The sequence below is a fragment of the Ambystoma mexicanum genome, chromosome 1q (assembly GCF_040938575.1).
Source record: "Ambystoma mexicanum isolate Mex_15411 chromosome 1q, UKY_AmexF1_1, whole genome shotgun sequence".
NCBI classification, from domain to species: Eukaryota; Metazoa; Chordata; class Amphibia; order Caudata; family Ambystomatidae; genus Ambystoma; species Ambystoma mexicanum.
The window spans coordinates 1,217,159,676-1,217,182,164 of NC_090922.1; positions in this window are offsets into that span (position 1 = coordinate 1,217,159,676).

The window sequence follows — 22,489 nt, forward strand, 5'->3', positions numbered from 1 at the left end:
TGCCTCCTCATCCCCGAGATGTGTTCCTTACGCGAGGTGCCTGTAGCAGCCCTTAAGGCATTATTTTTAGTTTGGCGTAGTTTTTTTTCGAGGTTCGAATGAACAGGGCATGGCAATAGTCCAGTCTGGAACCGATGATGGCTCTGGCTATTGAGATGCAATTTTGCCGTGATAGGAAGGGCCTGATGGCATTGATGAGTTTGGAGTGGTATGCTGCGGAGGAGGCGATGGCATTGACCTGTCTGTCCATGGTGAGGCTGGGTTCGAGGTACACACCTAGTGTTTTGATCGTTTGAGAGACTGTGATGGGAATATTATCCACAGTGAATGATTGGTGCTTTTTTATCAAGTTTGCCCAATGTTGATGGGGAGCCGACCAGCAGGAGTTTGGTCTTATCACTATTTAGACAGAGCCAATTCTCAGCCATCCATGATTGAATGGTAGCGTAGATACCTTGGTATATACACTTTCTAGGCAGATGTGGTTTGCAATGATGCAACATACATGTCTGCACTTATGCACTCTCTCACTAACTCACATTTCGCACGATCTATGGTCTAGCCTTTTTTCTAACACTGTAATCAATAGGTAAACATTGATCTATGATCTACTCTGTGGGGCACATATTCTCTTTTTAATCTGATAATAACTTTTCTGAAAAGTTTAGGCAGTTTTGGATATTGTAAGACACGTGTGTGTGTACGTTCATATTCCGTCATGCCTGTAGATTTAGATTTTATTTACACTTTCGGAGGATTTAGCGTGTTGTGATAGCAATATTAAGAATAATAAAACACATACCATGTGTATACAATACAAATGAAACAGTTACAATGTTTAAAATAATAAAACGCATGCCATAGTTTTCAATACAAAATAACAATTACAAACAATACAGTAGAATAGAAAGCAGAATTTCAAGTACATACAAAGTGACCCCAATTTCAAACACAATACATTATAGTAAAATATGATATAGAATTTGGTACATCATGTATCATCGTGATCACATAATGCTTTTGCCACTCTACACACCAGCCAAATATAGAGTGCTCCAATAGGAATCATAAATATGACTCAGGAGAGAGTCGGGGGATAAAAGTGTGTGAAGTCTTCCTCTCTCGCAGCCTATCGGACAATCTATGGACCTGTGGTCACTTGTCACACAGCATTTTATGCTCTGATACTAGATGGAGCCTGCCACTGATTTAGTGATGTCAAACTCCCCCAGGAGAAGGGACATAGCTGTGTTCCCGTTCTCTGAGAGACCTACCTTCAATAAATGGGGTCTGATTCTTCTTGACCTTAAAGAGTCATAAACTGGGCATGTGAGGAGGAAATGTTGCACATTTTCATCCTACTTGCGCATTTTGCTATTTGCGCTAAGGGAGCTATTCCATTTCTCCAAATTATTGGCCAGATTGGGGGTACCTGTCTAGCCAGAGAAAAGAGTCATCTGACTTGAGGGTTGGAGGAATTCGAAAGATAGGGTTGTGAGCCCCCATTACAAAAAATGTTAGCCCAAAGTAGGTGAGCCAGGTGTGTCATTTCCTCTGCGCCAATCCTTCTTGTTCTTGTCAATTGGGTGTTTTTTTTAACCCGTTCATCATCACTCTATATGTGTCAGTAGATTGATAGGACAGGGCCAAATTGTTCCCTAAATCCAATATGGTAAGGTCTTTTACCAACTGGTTCTTACATGTGGATTGAAAGTCTTGGGCACAATCTTCTCTCCAGGCCCAGTCCCCCAGCTCATTATTTTGAGATGTGACTCTTTTTACTGGATACCTGGCCGGTGAATCCATCACTGTCCTTTGTTGGCAGAGGAAACCCGCGTCAGCATACATGGCAATTTTCAAATAGCTTTTGGGAAGATATTAGAGCTGTTTTCAGAATTGGCACTCACATATTCCAACTCTGGTAACATTTTTATCCAAGTCCCAAATCTGAACTCCAAAAGCTCTTGAACCTCTGAACTTCGCCCAGATGACCGTTTCAACCTCAGATGCAAAATTGTGTGTTTACAGACAAAACACTAATGATAGCTCTCTCTGCCACTGCCAATTTTCTGGTTGTGTGCTCCACCTGATTTTTCCAAGAGAGGTTTGATGTTATAATTACACCCAGATAGGTAAAGCGTTTCACTACTTCAATGGTTTCTCCCTCCAAATTGAACCTACAGTTTTCTTTTCTACTTTGATGCTTATTGATAATGGGCAATAAGTACCCGTTCTCTGAACGGGTTCTGTGGAAAGACATAACAACACACTCATCAATTGGTTGAAAATCAATGATCCTGTAGGACGCTATTCCGCTTTGCTTATTGCTTGATGTGCTTTGCACTATGAGTTAAACTGCACTGAGAATGGGCGTGTGTGGCTGGCTGACATAACCCGGAGCAGACCTCGGTGGGAGGCGAGAGTTGGTGTGCTGCTGCATAGTGGCACCTACAGTGCTCTCTCCCACCTGTTGCCTCATGCTGGAGTGGTGCAGTTTGTTTCGGTGCAATGCATTGCAACTGTCCCAAAAACAGTGCATTCTAGGGTTGAGGACCTGTCCTTCTATGACCCCATTGATGTTTTGCTGACTTCAGGCAACCATCTCATGTGTGAAGGTATTAAATCCAGGGAAAGAGGTGCAGTGTCCAAATGTCACATAGCCAGTAGTGTCCGGAGGGTCCTAACAGGTAACTATGAAAGATTTGGTGCAGATTAGTGAAACAATGTGGAATCGTATAAGGAACAATGCTTCGTCAAGCCACAAACCCATTCACAAACCCACAAATGTTCACTTTTATAAATAAAGATCATCACTTTTTTTCATTTTATTTAATATCAAATGCTTGTTGTTGCAGTAGGATGCTCCTGTCTGAAGTTGGGTTCTGGAAGCTTTGGGGTTCTTGCAAAGAGAACTGGATCATCAGCAAATAATAACATCGGAGCAGGCTTTTCATTAAGAGCAGGGATATCTTTGGATGCGTCTTCCAAGTACTTGGAAATGTCATTAATATACAGGCAAAATAGTACTGGGGCAAACAGACAACCTTGTTTAACTGGCTGTTGGTACTGTTTTGGTCAGTTCACTACTCAAGGCACATCTAAACTGCACTGTTAAAATACAGTGACCTGATAATTAACCCAAACCCTTTCCCTGACCACCAGGGCAAAGGCTGATTAGAAATCAATATAGCAGCATCTTCTTAGCCAAAGCATGTTTAGTAGACAGGTGCCAGAACACAAAAACCTGATCCACAGTGGAAAACCCTGGTCTAAACCCACCACGTGCAGAGTCCAGAATAGAGGTTGCTCTTATCCACCTGTTAAGTTCTGATAAGATGAAGTGACAGAAGATCTTGCAGTCGATGAATATGAGCAATTTGGTCTATATGGATATACCTCGAGGTTTGGGCCTTTCTCGTAGAGGGGTATAATGATGGAATTAGACCATGATGTGGTTTAAACCACACTTCTCAAGAAACGTGGGAAACCTACTTTGAGCAGCTGAACCCTCCATTCACGTGCATTCTTGAACACTTCAGCTGGAGTCATGTTCAGGCCAGGGGCCTGGCCCCTAGCTAGATGATTTATAGCTTTATTGAATGTTATCTTCTGAAAAGAATATTGTTTCATCATGACCATCTGATCCCTTCCTATCACCACCAACCTCCATTAAAGGTGTTAATGACGTGGATGACATTGGGACGCCCACTCCTCCTCAGATTTGTTATCATGGGTGCAGGATCTATTATGACCAAGGCCCTGCGCCCGGCCCTAATGTAGTAGTGCTGCCCTTATTCTTAGGTTTTTATATTGACATTGCTTCCGGTCAAAGATATGACTATTCTTATACAGAGTAGTTATTATGGATGTAAGGAGCAGATAAGAGGAGGGCAATTCTGCAAACCACAGTGGCAGACTTGAAGCACTAATTCATTTCATACTGAACACCCTCCTTTTCTTTAGAGATTAGATGTAATCATGACCATGCATATAAAGTAAGAACACATCAGAAACAATGGAATACCATTCACTCAGAAGGAGGCGTGAGGCCAGCAGAAGAATACAAGGAAGACTCCTTTCATTCACAAATACAGTCAGTAACTAACTTTGTTTTAAAATAATGGCAAATTATGTCTCGTTGGAGGAAATCAGCGACGGCAATTGTCGAGGAATGACCAATAGCATGTGTTGACAACTGCAGGCCGATTTAGCTGCTCGTTTTATGCCAAGGAAGCTCGCACGGGTAGATACAATAACCTGTCTTTTAAATCATGTTGGCATTTTTACAGTGTTTGCTTTCATAAAGACTACTTTTTTTGTACCTCAGGCATGAAATCAATAGGTCTCCTTACGCATGCAGCGATGTTCTCCAATTACAAGCTGCAGCAGCGAAATGGGAGTCAATAATGTCCATACAACATGAACACAGCATGTTGCTGTTGATGACATTTTTATTTGAAGTTTACCCTAATTAACTTTAAGTTGACATTTGCTGCAGAGCTCGCTAAGGGATGAATAAATGATGCCTAGGTCCAAGGGGCGTGTTTGTAGTGTGAACGCACCATAGGCTCTAAGGAAACCAGGCGATCCGGGTTCTTTTGTAAAGAGCCATATTCGGTGGGCTCAGAAGGCTCACACGGACCCTAAATGGTAAGTATCACTCGAGCAGGGAGCCCTTCCATATTTTCTGCAATGTGTATCGACTGTTAGTGTCAACAGCAATTTAGTCCAGGAACAAGTGTAGTGTTGATAAAACTGAAAGGGCACTCTTGTGAAAGTAGACGTGGAACTGAATGGGAACTGTTGTTGGAAAAGTAGAAGTGGATTGATTTAACCTAAGGCATATGTATTAACAGGCATCTTTTAAGAGCATTAGAATGTAATACCCTTTGTATCCGTGGGTATGAAATGCCAATACAAACATTTCAAGATCTGCAAATGTTTTATTCAAATGCACACCAGATCAGCCGGTTAAAAATAAGCCGTGTCCTGTTTAGGCATAAGGCAGTGTGTGCTTAACTATCACCCAGTTAATGCAGGATATCAGTTCTTCAAAAAACCCTTTCAAAGTACTATAAGTGGCATCTGCTGTGCGTTGGTTGGTCGGGCACCATCCTTTCCCCCTCAGGGACCTCATGGGGTTCACAATAAACTTTATTTGCATGATGGAGCGAGTGGTGTTCACTTGCTCCATAATGCAAACGGACTGCGTGTTGAAAGTCCTTGCATTTGCAAATAATCTAAACATGTCAATACTCTTTTCCCCCTGTCAGTCTGCACAGTGCTTTTCATCGGCCTTGCCCGGCTCAGGGCAGAACAGTCCACACCTTGGTGCTTACCTAGCACTCTGTGAGGAAGCAGATGGAAGCCATGTCAATGACTTATACCCTCCATTGTGCGTGATTGCTGATGACATTTGCAGCCCTCCCAAGATAAGATGAATGCCATTAGCCCTCCTTCTCCTTGCTTGGCTCAGTCTGGAGGTGGGATTAGAATGTTGATGCCACACTCAATCTAATTCCAAAGCAGTGGGAGGCTGGAGGTAGGAGCCTGGCCCTTGCCCCTCCATACTGAGGCTGCCTCCTTGACACCAAGATGAGCCCTAACAGGAGGGAAAGAGAATAACAACACTGGGACAAACAAGCATTGGTTTGGAATGGATGGAAGCAATAACAGCACAGGGAAGAAGAAAGGACAGCATTGGAGGGAATGAAGGTTAGTGAGGGAAGTGCTGTGGGGAGAGTGAGAAATAAAAGGCAACCCGAGGGAGAATAATGGAATCCAATCGATAAAAGCTAAGCGAGCAACTGAACACAAGGGCATAGTCCAGCATTGGAAGGAAGGAGTAGCAGTGCAAATGAGGGAGGGTGGCGACACCACAACGAGGAAGGAGCAACAGTGTAAGGGGGAAGGAGTGACAGTGCAAGGGAGGGGAACTAGCGACAGGGCAAGGGAGGCTAAGGAGTGAAAGAGCAGGGGTTGAGGTGTCACAGAGCAAGGAGGAAGGAGCGACAGAGCTAGGGGGAGGAGTAACAGAGCAAGGGGGAGCGGCAGTGCAAGCAGGGAAGGAACAATAGAGCAAGGGTAGGGTGACCAGACGTACGGACCTTTTATTGCTGTTTTTTTTGTTGGGACCCGATTTTGAAATCCCGAAATCGGGTCCCGGTGCAACTTTTCCTGTGCGAATGGGGGCCTGAAATGCTTTTCACACCCCCATTTCCTTCCCCTTCCCCTCCCTGGTGCTCCACTCCAATGAGAGGAGTGTGCCTGTTAGCACACCCACTCCCTGCTCCCGCAATGGGCCAACGAAACAGAAGTAGGACTAAAGTCGTATGTGTATTTTCGTCAGTCCTATTTCTATTTCTATGGCCCATCCAGGTTTTTTTTTTGTGAAAATCTGGTCACCCTAAGCAAGGGAGAAGGAGCAACATTTCAAGGGGGAAGGAGCGACAGCAGAAAGGGAAGAAGGGACAGCATAAGGGAGAATAGTGACAGCACGAGCGGGGAAGAAGTGACATCACAAGGTGGGAAGGAGCGGCAGCAGAAGGGGAGGAACAATAGCAGAAGGGGGAAGGAGGGACAGTGGAAGGGGAGGAGCAGCAGTGGAAGGGGGAAGAAGCAATAGCACAAGGGGGAAGGAGCAGCAGCGCAAGGAGTGGAAGGAGCAAAGGCGCAAGGGGGGGAAGGAGCAATAGCGCATTAAACTATAAAGCATGAGGTAACATTGTAACACTGCCTATGAAAGCCTCTTCGTTTGGAGCAGTTTAATCACAGTGCGGGATTACCAGCGCAAACTCCTTTAGCTGTACAGTGTGATAAAACAAGCAAGGGCATATCCCATTGAATGTCCCTACACCAAGCTGCACTGGGCATACAGCGACTGCATGCAAATTGGTGCTACAGAAACACGATTTTTCTGTTTCCTCCGGAGGAGGTGAAGGGGTCCCTCATATTGAAACCACCTAATATCAAGTCTCATCCGCTTTAAATTGAAGAAGAAAGTAATAAAGGAATGCTAAAACTAATAAATAACTACCAGTACACACGAGAATGGAATACTCTCTCGCATTTAAATGCATTTCCACCTGCGAAGTCACAGCATGTATGCTTCAGGGCCCACAAAGGGAACCATAGGAAACAGAACCCCACACACTAATGCATACATTGAACTTCCCTGCTTCCGCAGAATATGACCTCACCACAGTAAAGCACCTCTATTATTAATTAAGCAGGAATCTGCCCTGTGTCCAGGATACGGGCAACTTGTCTTTGACCTCATATCCTCCACCTTAAGTCCAAAATCGTGCTCGTCCTTCTTCACCAGGGCTACTACTTGTTACAAACCTCTAAGCTTTGTTGTACTTCTGTGAGGTCGTCTGTCCTGTGACATGGCAGACAAGAAAATAGCGACACCATTAGTACCGTTGACAAAGCTTGAAAAACCTTTTCATTTGCCCCTGTCATCCCCAGCCATTTGCCTGAGCAACTCAAACCCAGGGATCTTGCTGCCCTCAACTGGCCCTCGTTGGCACCCTGAAGCCTGAAACCCAAGCGGCACCCCCTAGCGGCAGGGGGGGATTCTTCCAGATGCCCCAGAGGCAGCCTGAGCCCGTTCAGCTGGTGCTCATGTTACCCCACCTTTAGCCTGTCCCACATTCAATACATACCCAACAATAACCATAATGGCACTGATGTACACCTCTATACAAATGTGGACCACCTTATTTGTCCAATGCCAATGTTCATTTTTTTAATTTATTGTGCAAAATAGTTTTAAGATAAAATCTTACACAATACACATAACACTTTTAAAAACAAATTAACATTTCAAAAATGTCCACAATTTAAAAAATGACATGGTAACGCATTAATCAATTATTCCACTTACATTAAAGCATATAATTTAAAACATGCTACATTTTTTAAAATGTTCAATTTTATCATCCTAAAATAATTTACTAAATATCTAATAAACCAATGTCCTTAATAAAGTACAGCAGTGTTATTATTAAAGCTAATGAAGATGTATTAAAATTCCTTCTCCAGAGCTTGTCGCTCAGTATAAATTCGGTCGAGTGCACAAATCGCCCAAAATACTGAATTTTCTTATCATTTAAACCTGAACATTTTAAAATTAAATGTTTTAAAGACTTACTTTCCAACTGACAAAATCTACAACAACACACATACCCAATTTTCCTATTCCATAAACTCTTGTTTTTAAAAGATGAAAACAAAATTGCGCATAGACAGATGGGTTGGAAAGTGAGAGCAGTCACTCACTGCACATACAACAGAACTCAACCCAACTGTTTCTGGTCAGAACATAGTCTATCCAAGCGTTTGTATTTAAGAGGAATGTCATGGGTATATCACCAATATTGCAAAAACACAATTATTTTAGTAACGACAAGTCATCCAGACGTTCTACCAGATTGATTCCCCAAAGGGCCAGCTTAGATGAACACCCTTCAACAAAAAGAATTTTGGAGGCCCTGCGCCTCACTGTTGAGAACAGCAAACAATACAATTTGGATGTGGCCCATTAACTTAATTCAAAGGATTAATTTCTTCCATAAAAGTGATTTGTGATGTCATCTTTGATGTCCTGGGTGTTAGTATTAGCGGTGCACGGTGGCGCGAGTTATGGTTGCTTATCTTACCATAAATGCCGAATTTCAGGGTTTTTTCGGTTTTTCGGTTTTACTTTGAACGATAACGTCCCTTTAACAAAGTTTTTTTACTGAATTTGATAGGTTTTTAGTAGCGCAACTTAACCATAACGTCCCTTTTAACAAAGTTTTTTCATTGAATTTTATAGGTTTTTATTAGCGCAACTTAACCATTACGTCCCTTTAACAAAGTTTTTTTTACTGAATTTCATATGTTTTTAGTAGCACAACTTGACCATAATATCCCTGACTTTATATACATGTAACATAGAATATACTGAACCCCTAGCTAGTGATTTCGATGTTCGCGGACTACCGCCATGTCCGCGGACATATCGAAAATCTGAGCGTGGTGAATGTAAATTTAAATAGTGTGCCCCATTTCCCCTTTGAGGTTGGCTCTGAAAAGAGCCGTTTTTTGGGGGTTTTTTTGCAGATGCTTGACAGACACCTGTTATTTTGTATTTTTCTTTTTTATTTTTCTTACTTTACTCCTAAAATCTTCACATAACCTTCTCCAAAGCAATCCTTACATTCCAAAACAGAATGGGATTTCCCATAAAAGATAAGGAAATGCCATCTTCTTTAAAATAAACAGCATTACTGGAATCAATATTCTCATTATTACAGAAGAACATACCAGCTCTAAGCATAAAGGCACACATGTCTCGGTTGATTACACACCTAGCATTGTTTTTCTGAGGACAAAAAACTGAACTATTGTCCCATATTACCCTAGGTACTAATCCAGAAAAAATTACTTTGGCATTTGGAAGGATGTTCATTACTGCTTGAACCAAGTGTTCCAAATCTGCCAACAAAGTAGGGGAACTGACATAGCCCAAATGGAAAGCACCATGGTGCAAAACTACCACATGGGGACTGTTCATTAAGCGCATATCTTCACAAACTTGTACAATTCCCTGTACATTGCAATCAGTCACAGTGCTCCACACCACCTCCACTCCTTTAACATCAAAATTCTTTGCAACATGCCTGCAAACATATCTCCACGCACCAACACCCTGACTTTCTCCACTTTGGCCATCTTCACTAAACACAGTCTCTTTGAACACAAATCCACAACCTCAACATCTGATTGGCTGATCCCTACAGTCTTCTTTCCATGCTGGATTTGCTGGAAAACCCCGGATGTAGCACGCCCTGTCTGCGGACCGTGTAACTCTTAGACAGCCCTTCTACCATTTCCACTTCACTCTCTGTGCCATTCCCTCATTGGATACAGCTAAGTAGGCACACAATACGGAGAACGTCCTCAGAACACCCCCATTTTGTTTATTTTCGAACATTTCAGGACACCGCGAGTGTTCTTAGAACACATTCAACTTGCCAGCGACATTCAACAATACGGACACCGTCCCCAGAACACCCCCATTTTCTTTATGTACGAACATTTCAGGACACCGCGAGTGTTCTTAGAACACTTTCAGCTTGACAACGAACAATACAGACAACGTCTTCAGGACACCCCCTGCGAACATTCCAGGACCCCACAAGTCTTCTTAGAACACTTTCAACTTGACACCGAATCCATTCTGTTTATTTACGAACATTTCAGAACAGCCGTGTTGTCTGCAGAAAAATCGAACACAACAAAAGCATCTAGCACATAAAAAAATAGAACATTGAACCTATCTCATACTCCCCCACCCTCCCCAAACACTCTTACACACCAACACACTCCACTAAATACAATTTTTAATCCAAGTTTCACCGCGCTGTCTGCGGTCGTCGGCGAATGCAAGATGGCGGGCGCCACAAAAAATCTGACGCGCTCCACGCCCCACGCCGTCCAATCAGCGAACACGTCGCATGTTCGCGGACATCACGCAAGCCGCCCACCCAATCAGGGCACTGTCCGCGGAGCGAACCGGGAAGTCCGTCCACGAAGCGAACAGAGATATCACTAATTTTTTTGCCTTACATTTTGGTCATTTAAAAAAACCAAATTTGCAAAAGCACGCTTTCGGGAGCAAGCCCCCGCTCCTGCCGCAAATTTGGTTTAAATCCGTCCAGCGGTTCGGGCTGTAGGCGTGCGCACATTTTTTTCCCATTATGTGTTTGGGAAAAACAAAAGTTTTGGGACCCCCCCCCTATAACTTTGCCCCCCCGGGCCAAACCTCTCCAAACTTTGCAAATAAAAATCAGAGTGGGCCATATACATTTTTTGCAACGTTTGGTGAGGATTCGTCCAGAGGGAGCGAAGTTATAAGCCGCCCCAAAAAATGCTCTTCCTATGGAAACACCAACTTAACCATAACTACATGGATGCTACCGCGTCCATGTAATATATATATATATATATATATGTACATATATTCAGTCAAAAAAAACGTTGTAAAGTTTGTTAAAGGGACGTTATGGTTCCAAGTAAAATCGAAAACCCCCTGACATTCGCCAGTTATGGTAAGCTAAGCAACCATAACTCGCGCCACCACTGTGCACTGCTAAGACTAACACCCAGGACATCAAAGATTACATCACAAATGTCATTGATAACATCATTAAAGATGGGATGGGTTGAGATTGGGATAAGACAATGCAAATATACTATGGGTCAGTGTTCTTTCTATTGATACTTACAGTCCCTTGTAATTAAATTGGACCGTCAGAGATCGGGTCAGGTCTACCGGCAGCAGAGCACTTCTGGCGGGATTGGATGAGCAGTGCGGTTTTGGACTGCACCTCAGCCTGGATTTGGATGGGCACTTATGGTCACTGGACACGGTAGATAGCAGGATGCGAGTTTCAACGGGCAGCCTTGATGGTAGCAAGCCAGACTGAATCAGAATTAAATCCCCTCAAGTTTGGGATGGTTGAATTTGGGTCTAGCGAGAAAGAGTTCAGCAATGCTAAAGTCTGGATTTTCAAAGAAGTCTGGAATCAGCTGCAAGATGAAGAGTTCTGGACAAGATGAAGAAGTCAGGAACAAAGCACGGCGCGGAAATCTGGATGTGTTCAGGAAGCAGAGTATGTTATATGTGGTGAAGTTCCTATATTTATCATACCAAATGACATCACAAAGTTTATTGGATGGGCAGAATTTAAAAACACACACCACATGGCTTTGAGTGGCCACAGGCACTTGCCTTTTTCTGGTTGGCAGTCAGAACAGAGCTGTCATCTTTATGATGGGATTTAGGAGCTCCCACATTTATTTTGATTAAAACTTAATTTTTTCACAAATGTACATTTCTAAAATGCTATCCCCTAATAAAACTGGACACATACATTGTATATTTGATGGGCTATGTTCACATTCAATCCTCATCTCTGTGAGAGCTGTCTTTGTCATTCTCTACAATTTTATCAATTTTAATCATAACAGTTTAGACTAATAATTTCTAATTCAGTACATATCTGTGCGACTATCACTGGATCATAAATATATAATCTTAGACTTGTAGCATCAAGAGTTTTGCTACAATTAAGTTTTTCCTGTAACTTTGGTCCTTAGGTGGTACAGGGTTCATTAATGTCTTCAAAGCAAAAGCCTAAAATTAGATTAACATTGTGAGGGAGAATTCTCATTCTATGGCTAATTTCCCTCACCTAGTGAGTCCCCCAGCAGCTTTGCTGGATTTCTGGAGTTTATTTTTCCACTTGGTAAGAGTGTGAGCCTTCTTCCCACTCTTACATATGTTTTGCCATGTATATTCTTACTGTTTGTGTAACAGTGGGCTCTGGAGGACACCACTCCATAAACCCCACTTTTCATATGTGTTACACAGCACTTTCCGTGCAGTAACACAGGGCTTTCTTTGAGACTTCCCCCTCACTCCATTTTCTGAGGCTGACTACTGTCCCCCAGAAAATAGGTAAAGTTGCAATTTACTTTACATAGTTATTTAAAACTACAGACACCCCTTTTTGTCTGTGCCTCTCTGAGCTTTGTTTTGCTCTTTTAACATTCAGATTTGGCTGGTGGCAGTGGTATCTACCCTAACTTTCCTACCGTGATTATATTATATAAACGTGGTACTGTTCCAGGCTATCATAGTAGCCTCGAACATAAACCTGCTTGACCAAATGCTCTTTCTTTTGGCTCCGGTCAGGTTTATTTGCCATTTCTTTTTGTTAAAGTCCTGCTTGTGTTTTACTTTGAGCGACAAGCCAGGTTTGCCTTCTTTGTTCACAGTCGTTTGGTGGGCTTCTTCCAAGAAGCCATCCTCTTGGCACCTGGGTGTCTAGGTGGGCTGTATGCGAGGGAGGGGTATAGTCACCCCCTGCACAGGGTATCCTTGGAAACCCAAGTCGCACTTTGGCATGATTGCTAAGGTGGTTGTCCGGGCAGGACAACGCCCCTGCTGTGTGATTGACAGCCAAGCTGTGTGAACAGCGGATTTTTGCATAAAAGGCAGGACTCTTGGGCTGCAAGTCAGAGTAGCCACTGGAACTGCAAGGAACCGAAGAGAAGCAGAGAAGAAGACGGCTGCTGCAACTACTGAGTCCCGGTGAAGCCCTGCTGCAGTCCTGAGCTATCTACCCTTCAACGACAAGAGAAGATCCAGTCCGGAGTCTTCATCCATGGAGCCTGGTGGGATCAACCAGCTCATCTTTCACAGCTAGAGGATCCTCTTTGTGGTCGAAATTGCTGCACACTGCTGTAGTGGTCCGGATAGCCACCTGTAGAGCCTCTCCTGTTTTAAAGGAGCACACCTTTTATTCACCGTCGCTGCTGCTGGCCTTATCCCTGGGTAGTGCAGTTCACTCCAGACGTCCTCCTTCTTGTCCCCATGACTGAAGCTCCAGGAATCGTGAGTCTGCAGGCAACTACCAGGAACAACTGCCGTAGCACCAGCTTCTTCAAAGAATAAGGTACTGTGTCCAGCTTTGAGGAACTAGGGTGAACCTATTTCTCCTCATCCAAGGCTTGCCCCTGTCTTCCTTCCCTCTTATAACTTTTGCTTCCTCTGTTGACAATATCCAAGTACTCCTGGCAATCTTCAATCGTGAACTATCTGACTGTGTGATCCTCGACAACAGGAACCCGGTTCCACTTGACACTGGCACAGGCCTATTGACTTTTATCTTCTTGTCAGAAAGTGTTCTCTGATTCTGTCTGCCTTGACAAAAGTATTGCCTATGATTTTTCTCCCCAACTCTCTTTTGTTAACTCAGGTGCTAAGTGTGTTTTAACTCCAGTAACATTTTATTCCGCGGATACGCGTATCTTTAGTAAGACCGAACTGTCATTACTGTCATAAAGTGATCTCATATGTATTCCCGGTAACACCTTTTGTTTCATAACACCCTTCTGTCAAATCATAAGGTACTTACCTTGAGTTGTTCTGCACAAAGAGAATTGGTTGTGTGTAGTGTATTTTACGTGTGGTTTTAATTTAATAGAAGTGAAGTGTTTTGCAAACAGATAGTCTATAAATAAATGTACTTTTACTTTTCAACCAAAAACCTTGAGTCAGTGTTTGCTGGAGTCACAGTAATTGTGGTCCTTTGTGTAGTTTCTACTACTGCTCATTTGCTCTTGAGATAAGTCTGGCTGCTCCGTTACTGCTACCACTTTAACAGTGTAGTAGGGTCTTGTACCAAAGGTGAACTTGTATTACCACTTGTAGTCTTAATTATGTGTAGTGGTCCCTAAGGGCACTGCACAGGATTCTGCCTAACACACATCTACCAATTTTTTGATTTATCCTCCCTCAGGTTGCTCAGTTAAAGAGTTTCCAGTTTAATCACAAATACAGATTTAAACATCAAAAAGTTCCAGCAGTTTTTTTAATCCTTTGTAACTCCCCTTCACAGGCAACAGCTGTCACAGTCCTTTGATCAGGGAGGTGTGTCCTCTTCCTGGAGAGGGAAGGACCCTGTAGAGATCAGTAGGCAGCTTGCCCTTGTTCTTGGCTCAGCCAAAGACGAATATCTAATGAGTCCATTGTGCTCCTTGTGGTCAATATGCAGGAACCATTAAGGCTTCCTGTAGCAGGGGAGTGTCAATTTTGAAGTGTCAATCTTTCCCAGGCTGCCAGGTAAGAATTAAGTATTTCTTTTACTCCAATACTGGGTTGCTTTAAATTCACTTTACAGTTGCCTCATTTCACACGTGTACAAATAAGCACAGTTTACAAGGGATTTGACCATTTAAAAGAATTAAGCAATGTCTTCAGGAAAAAGAAACACATTTAAACTGAGTTTTTTCTGGACTGGTGTTTCAGAAAAATATACTTCTTAGCTGCTGCAGTCAGTGAGGCCTGGTTTTCTCTGAGCCACCTGGAGAATCTGTGATTTCAGCACACTTTTCCTTTCAATAGTTCACTGGGAAAATGACTGAATTTAGTGCCAAAACAGCACTTTGAAGGTTGCAATTGATTAGGAAAGCTGCATTTTAAAGGCAATTTCAGATGTTAGCCCTTCTGTGACATTCAGTGAGTCCTGTTTTTACAATAACTTTGACTGTGTGTGGCAGGGGTGTGCAGCCTTTTATGATTTGTGAACCATGCACAGTTTTGCAGATTTGGCACACAGAGGGCTTAGCACATCCATTTTTGACAGTTTCTTTCCCCCATTGGCAAAGGGGTGTAGTGGGGCGCGCAATGGCATGGGTAAAAATATCCCACAATCTACCACACAGGAGCCACAACCAATGCAGGTCACTACACTGCATATATAAAAAAGAATTGTGGATAGTTTGAATGTAATTATACTAACATTACTCCAAAACAGAGATTACCAGCAAATCTTGTAAACGTTTACTTAATATTCTCAAAACCAACATTTTATAACTAATCTGTGTATGAAAATAAAGAAAACTTGAAGTTCAAAAGTATGACCAGTTAGAATACATCAACAGGTATCTAACTGCCCCAAGATTCTGCAACAAGCAAACAGATAAATGAATACCATTAAAATGAAACAAGAAATAAACGGTTATAATACGCCAACAGGTATCTACCTGCCCCAAAAATCTGCAACAATCCAACAGATAGATGAATACCACTAAAATGGAAAAAGAAATAAACAAATAGAATACACCAACTGCTATCTAATTGCAACAATACTACCACCACTTCCAGATCAAAAACCATACACATATTCAATTCGTCCTACTGAACTCAGTGAAAGAAATATATTGTACCACAACGTAGAATGTTTTTTTTGATCCAGCATGGATTTTTTTCCCTTCAGACTCAATGATTTAATCAAATTGAGCAAATTGCAGAGTACACTGGTTTGGACTATAGTACTTCTAACGTACTAACTATGAGGGTCGACAAAATACAGAAATGTCTACTATGCAATGCAATACTCATTATAAACTACCTACACTAACATGTGATTTTTTCTTTTATCACAGTGATTGAAAACAAATGTCTGCTCCAAATACCCATGACATGAAAAAACTGCATACAACCACAAAAAGTCAAACATTAAGTGTATAATGATTGGACTCACAAACACCACAGCATAACACACCCATTCAAGCAAACACCTGACATAAACCACAATCCAAAATGTTTGCTTCCATGGGTATCTTAAGCTGCAGCGCTTGTTGCCAAATACTACAATCTTGACTGCATGGCCTGGCCAAAACTCTTAATACAGCCCCACCAAAAGAAACAGTACATATAAAATAATTAAACTCACAAACACTGCAACATAACACAGCCATGCAAACGAACACCTCACCAATAAATGCAACCCAAAATGCCTAGAGAATACACCAACTGCTATCTAATTGCAACAATACTACAACCACTTCCAAATAAAAAAACATACACATATTCAATTCCTCCTACTGAATTCAATGAAAGAAATATATTGTACCACAATGTAGAAAGCATGGATTTTTTTCCCACAGACCCAATGATTTAATCAACAAACACAGGAACTGGTCAAATTGCACAGTACACTGGTTTGAACTATAGTACTTCAGACATGACGTAAGCCGATTATCCAATCGGTGTCCTGTCTGCAGAGTGAACAGGGAAGTGTGTCCGCGGAGCGGACATAAATATCACTCATTTTTTTAGACCCACTTTTTGGTCATTTTAAAAAAAAACTACTGGATGGATTTTCACCAAATTTTCAAAAGCACGCTTTTGGGACCAAGCTGCCACTCCTGCCACTAATTTGGTGAAAATCCGTCCATCGGTTTGGGCTATAGACCCAACAGAAATGTGTTCTCCATTCAATCTATGGGGAAAAAATAAATTTTGGAACCCTCATATAACTTTGCCCCCCTCGACCAAACCTCACCAAACTTTGCAAAAGAATTCAGAGTGGACCATATACTTTTTTTGCAAAGTTTGGTGAAGATTCGTCCACGGGGAGCAAAGTTATAAGCTGCCCAAAAAGTGCTCTTCCTATGGGTTTAGCAACTTAACCATAACTACATGGCCGCCACCCCAGGCCATGTAATATATACGTATATTTATATATATATATATATATCAAGAAAAAAGAGGAGCGGGTGAACCGCACTCCCGCGGGCCAATGGCAGATGCCAAACTTCCCAAAAAGTTGACAAAGCAAACACCATATAGTAAATACAGATGTCGATTTTTAATGGTTAAAAAGGAAAAAAGGTTGTGCAAAAAAAAAAAAATATATATATATATCCACTAAAAAGGAGGAAAGAAAACCGCACTCCAGGTGAGGCAACAGACATCTCCATGGCTGTCCCAAGCAAATATAAAGCTTGAATCAAAAAATAGATACGAGTTTATTTAGTTAGACATAAAATTAGCAAACACAAAACAACAGCGGCAGGACACTGTAGTATAAGTCCTGAGACACATTTCGTGCTTCCCTAAGCGATTGATCACGTTTATTTATATATATATGATGTTGATACCACAGAGAGTGAAAACGAACAGCCCCAAAGAAAGTTGAATTTTTTAGAAGAGATGAGACTCTTAGGAATTGATGGCAGAAGCAGCAATATCAGCAAAAAAACAAGAGGAAGAGGAAGGGGGAAACCAACCAAGTCACGAGGAACAAGAAAACAAGGAGGAGCAACCACCTCAGATGCCATAGTAATGGACAAAACAGACAGACAAACACGCTCTGGGACAAAAAATTGATGGTAACACAAAGTAAATCACCAGACATGTCCATTATCAACTTAACATCACGTAATTTCTCGTTGGAAGAACAAAAAGTGTTAAAACTTGGTATGAATTTCTGTCCCTCCTCTCCCTACAACTACGCAGAAACAAGAATTGATTTTGACAGGTATATGCGTAAGATATGCTTAAAGAAATTCTTCGCCTCCAATCCCCCGAAAGCCAAAGACGATGAACCACTATGTGGGTACACGCCCTTGGTTATTGAAGACATGCATGTATTGAGAGATCTCATCCATTTGGAAACTGAATGGCAAGAAAACGAAGATATCAGTGATCCACAATGGGATCTTATGAACATTCGTACTGATTGGCCCTGCAAGAGCAATCTTAAACTAAAATCACGCTTTAATCCCATGTTCAATCCGGGGGGAAATATTGAGATTTGGTCATCAACGACCTTAAGAAGTTCAGAAAAACAAAGACTCATATTAAAAACAATCTAACTCACCGAGAGGAGGAGATCCTGTCCAGAATCCGTGCATTGGAAGACTATGTTATTAAACCTGCTGATAAAGGCACTAACATAGTCATAACGAATCGGGAGGACTACATTACTGAGGCAAATAGACAATTGAAAGATACCAAATGCTACAAGTTACTGGACAAAGACCCCACGCCAGACATGAATGACAAACTGTTTGAATTATTGATGAGATGGAAAGAGAAAGGCTTATTGGAAGAAGATATGTGGAAATATCTGCATCCTAAGTTTCCGGTGATGCCCACTATTTACTTCCTGCCTAAGGTTCATAAAATTAAAACTAGACCACCTGGGAGACCCATAGTGACACTATGTGGGGCACTCCTCGAAAACGTGTCAAAACTAGTAGATGAAACACTGATCAAGTTTGTTACCAGCTTACCGTCATATTTACGAGATACCAAGGATTTCCTCAACAAAATAGACAGTATACCCTGGGAAAAAACCTATCTACTAGCAACACTAGATGTGGTGTCCCTATACACATCAATAAATCATGCAGACGGGTTGAAGTCGTGTGAGTATTTTCTAAAAATGAGATCATTGAACTATTTGGAACATGGAAAGATGATTTTAGAGATGATCAATCTTTGCTTAACTAACAATAGTTTTTTATTCAATAAAAACTTCTACACCCAGTTGCAAGGAACAGCCATGGGTACAATATTCGCCCCGCCATATGCAAACTTAATGATGGGCTGGTGGGAGAAGTTTGCAGTATGGGTCTCTCCTAATAGCCCCCAAACGGACAAAGTGGTCCTTTGGTTGCGCTATATAGATGACTTATTTGTAATTTAGGATGGAACAACAGACGAATGGCTGGAGCTTGTTAAGTCGCTTAATGTAAATGAATATAATGTGCAGTTCACCGAGTGCCACAGCAAGACTGACATTGTTTACTTAGATATTCTTGTAACTGTGGCACAGGATGGATTAGTGACTGAACTTTACTGCAAACCAACTAGCTCCAACATCCCCCTGCATGTCAAAAGTAGTCATCCCACAGCTCTTAATTGGAGCATTCCCTATGGTGAATTTATCCGCATTAGACGGAACTGTTCGCAACTGGACACTTATGATAAGGAATGCAGAGATATGGAGGTTTCAACAAGGAGGCTATCCCAAAAAAGTACTGGAAAGAGCGTAGATTAAAGCACGGCAGAAGGATCGCTCCATTTTACTGATGCCCAAAATTCAAACTGAGAGCGTATTGGAAGAAACAGATACACGACTCATTTTGACTTTCAGTAAAGCTTCCACGCACATTCGCCATATAATACACAAACATTGGCATGTACTTAAGCAAGCTGAACATTTGGGGAGCATTCTGGGTCCTAATGTTAATATCACATATAGACGCTCAACCTCACTGAAGGATGACCTGGTTTACAGTTATATGAGTCCGAAAAATTCACAAACTGCCCCGAGCTGGCTAAATACCAATTCAGAGGCTTCCAGAAAAATGTAAAGCGTGCAAGTTTGCTAGAAACACTAAAAATTATCTACACCCTGTATTACAAAGAAATGTGACTATAAAATCTAGGATCACATGTGAAACAGAATATGTTGTGTACGTGCTTACATGCCCATGTGACAAATGGTATGTGGGGAGCACGATCGGCAAACTGAAACTCAGGATATTGCAACACATAAGAGCCATCAAAAATGTCGATCCCGCATATGCCATGGCCTTACATTTCCAAGAGAAGCATGGAGGCAAACTAGAGGGCTTTGGATATTTTGGCATTCATACTATTCCAAAAACAGCAAGAGGTGGTAATCGGGAACTCTCTCTCAGACAATCAAAAACCAAATATATTTTGGACCTCGAAACTAAGAAACCCCATAACCTAGATGAACAATTGTACACTTTTCTAGGCACTTAAACTGTCTCAGATGATACAACAGCATTTATTGCATAGACTTTAAAGAAGACCCCAGATTCCCACATTTTGTTGGGAGGTCCTGTTTTTTCTATAAGCATGTATTTTTAAGAGACTTTTCTTATTACTACAATCGTATGCCTAGTTTTCCCCTTTCCCTCCCACACTTTTCAAATATGTGTAAAGGCTTCTTCTTAATTGGAGTTTACATGAATTTGTCACAGGTTAACGTTTTCCACTAGTATTCAAGGACAGAAGGTCTATCGATTTAAGAAAAACTTTTATATCTAATAAGAGAATTGAATGTCTTTTAGACCTTTTTCTATCCTTCCTTTTTTGGTTTTTTATTTATTTTTTACTTAACACCCTTTTTTCTTTTCTCCTTTATAGGGTAATCGACATATTTATTGTTGAAATACTGATGAGACACAGGCAAACTAACAGTCGCACACACATCACCTCTTCAGCCATGATCTTATGTTTGTGATTATAATTCTGATGTGATAACATGACTTAGGAGTTCTCTTTTATACATTTGTAGTAACAATATTCTGTGCAGTGAGTAATGATTGACATGTACATGTAAAGCACTAAGCACTTATTTACTTCCGTATTAGGATTATTATTATGATGCTGCTAATGTACGTTGCACTTTACCAACAGTCTGTTGGACTCCTTGGCTGCTAATGGCGCAAGGAATTTATCAACAATTATGTTGAATATTGCAGATTTGCACAGTCAGTTATAATAGGCATTTTAGGAGGTAATTCCAATACATGTCAACCACAGTACATTATGGTTAGGTGCACTGAGCACTTAATCCCAAACATTATACTACACTGTCAGTACCAATAGTGATTACTGACACACACCACATGCCGTAAGAGCATCAGTGCACTCCAAAGAGTGCAGCATTCAGCTTTGCATAAAGTAGCATATATGAAAGACCAGGAAAGTGACACCATATGGACAAAGGGTTATTTTCTAGGTTCCCTTTGTCAACTGACATTGAACACTATTGTTCATAATCAGTGCGAGATTGAAACTTACCGGTTAGCAGCTACGCTTGTTTTTTGAATTAATCCATGACAGCGAACACTGCATGAACCTTCAAAGCAGCAACAAAATATAACATGCATTTACTTGTTTTCTGCTTTCCGTTTTTTAAATAGAACGAACCGTGCTGTGCATAATATTTAATATTGATCTCCGCATACAGTTTACAAATGGTTATGTTTCATATGTTACAATGTCTGTTTTTGCAATGCTCGATAACAAATATGATTTGTTGTATTTTAAATGCAACGAACTGTGAAAAGTACACCATTCAAACATGGAGGTTTTTAACTATTGATTGTGTTTGTAAACGCAACTCTCTATATTGAAACCATAGAGATGATGTTAGTGTATAAGTCCTTTTTCTGTGTTTCTTACCCTCAACGTGAACAAGCGGTTTGTTGCCACGAAACACGTCGTTGTTTTTCGTGTTGCTATCTCTGTCCTGGACATTATATTTATAAAAGCCATTTTTTGTGCCTGTAACACCCTGGCTTCCTGTTTCTGTGTTTCGAGAAGACTACAAACTTCTACCTGGAGTGCCATCCACTTTCTTTGTACCTTCGTACAGAGACTTTTCTGTATATATATATACATATATATGTATGTGTATATATATATATATATGTGTGTTTTCTTTTTTTTCCTCACTGTTTTATTCTCTGTTTTCTCCTCCTCTCCCTTCTCCATTCTCCCTCTCTCTTCCCACTCTCCCTTACTTGTTTCTATGCACTGACCCCATCAGAATTGTCCCTGGACCAAGTATGATAGCAAGAACTGTTTGTCTCCCTTCCCCCTCCTTTAACTTGCCCCCCCCTCCAACACTATCTGAAATGCTGTCAGGCCTAGTACGATAGTTGCTTGTTTTGTTACTCTCCCTCCTTTCTCCTCTCCCTTCCCTCACCTCTTGTTAATCTCCGGCTCTACCAGAAATGTCGTCAGGCCTATTACGGTAGTCGCCTGTCTGATTCCCATTTCCTTCCTATGTGTGTTTTAGCTCTTACACTGTCTGAAATGTCGTCAGGCCGAGTACGATACTTAATTTCACATTCTTATTGTTCATGGCCTGTAAGAATGTCATTGTACGAACGATAGACAAATATAGTTCACTAACATAGAAATCAAAACTAACGGGCTGCCATCTTTTCCAAAATAGAAGTCACAACACACTTCTAAGTAAATGAAAGGCATCAAGGCTTCACAAGAACTCAAAATGCTGAAATAACAAAATACAGATCCATGCAGAGCACAGACAGGAGCTGACAACCAGATCGAAGGTTACTGCAAATT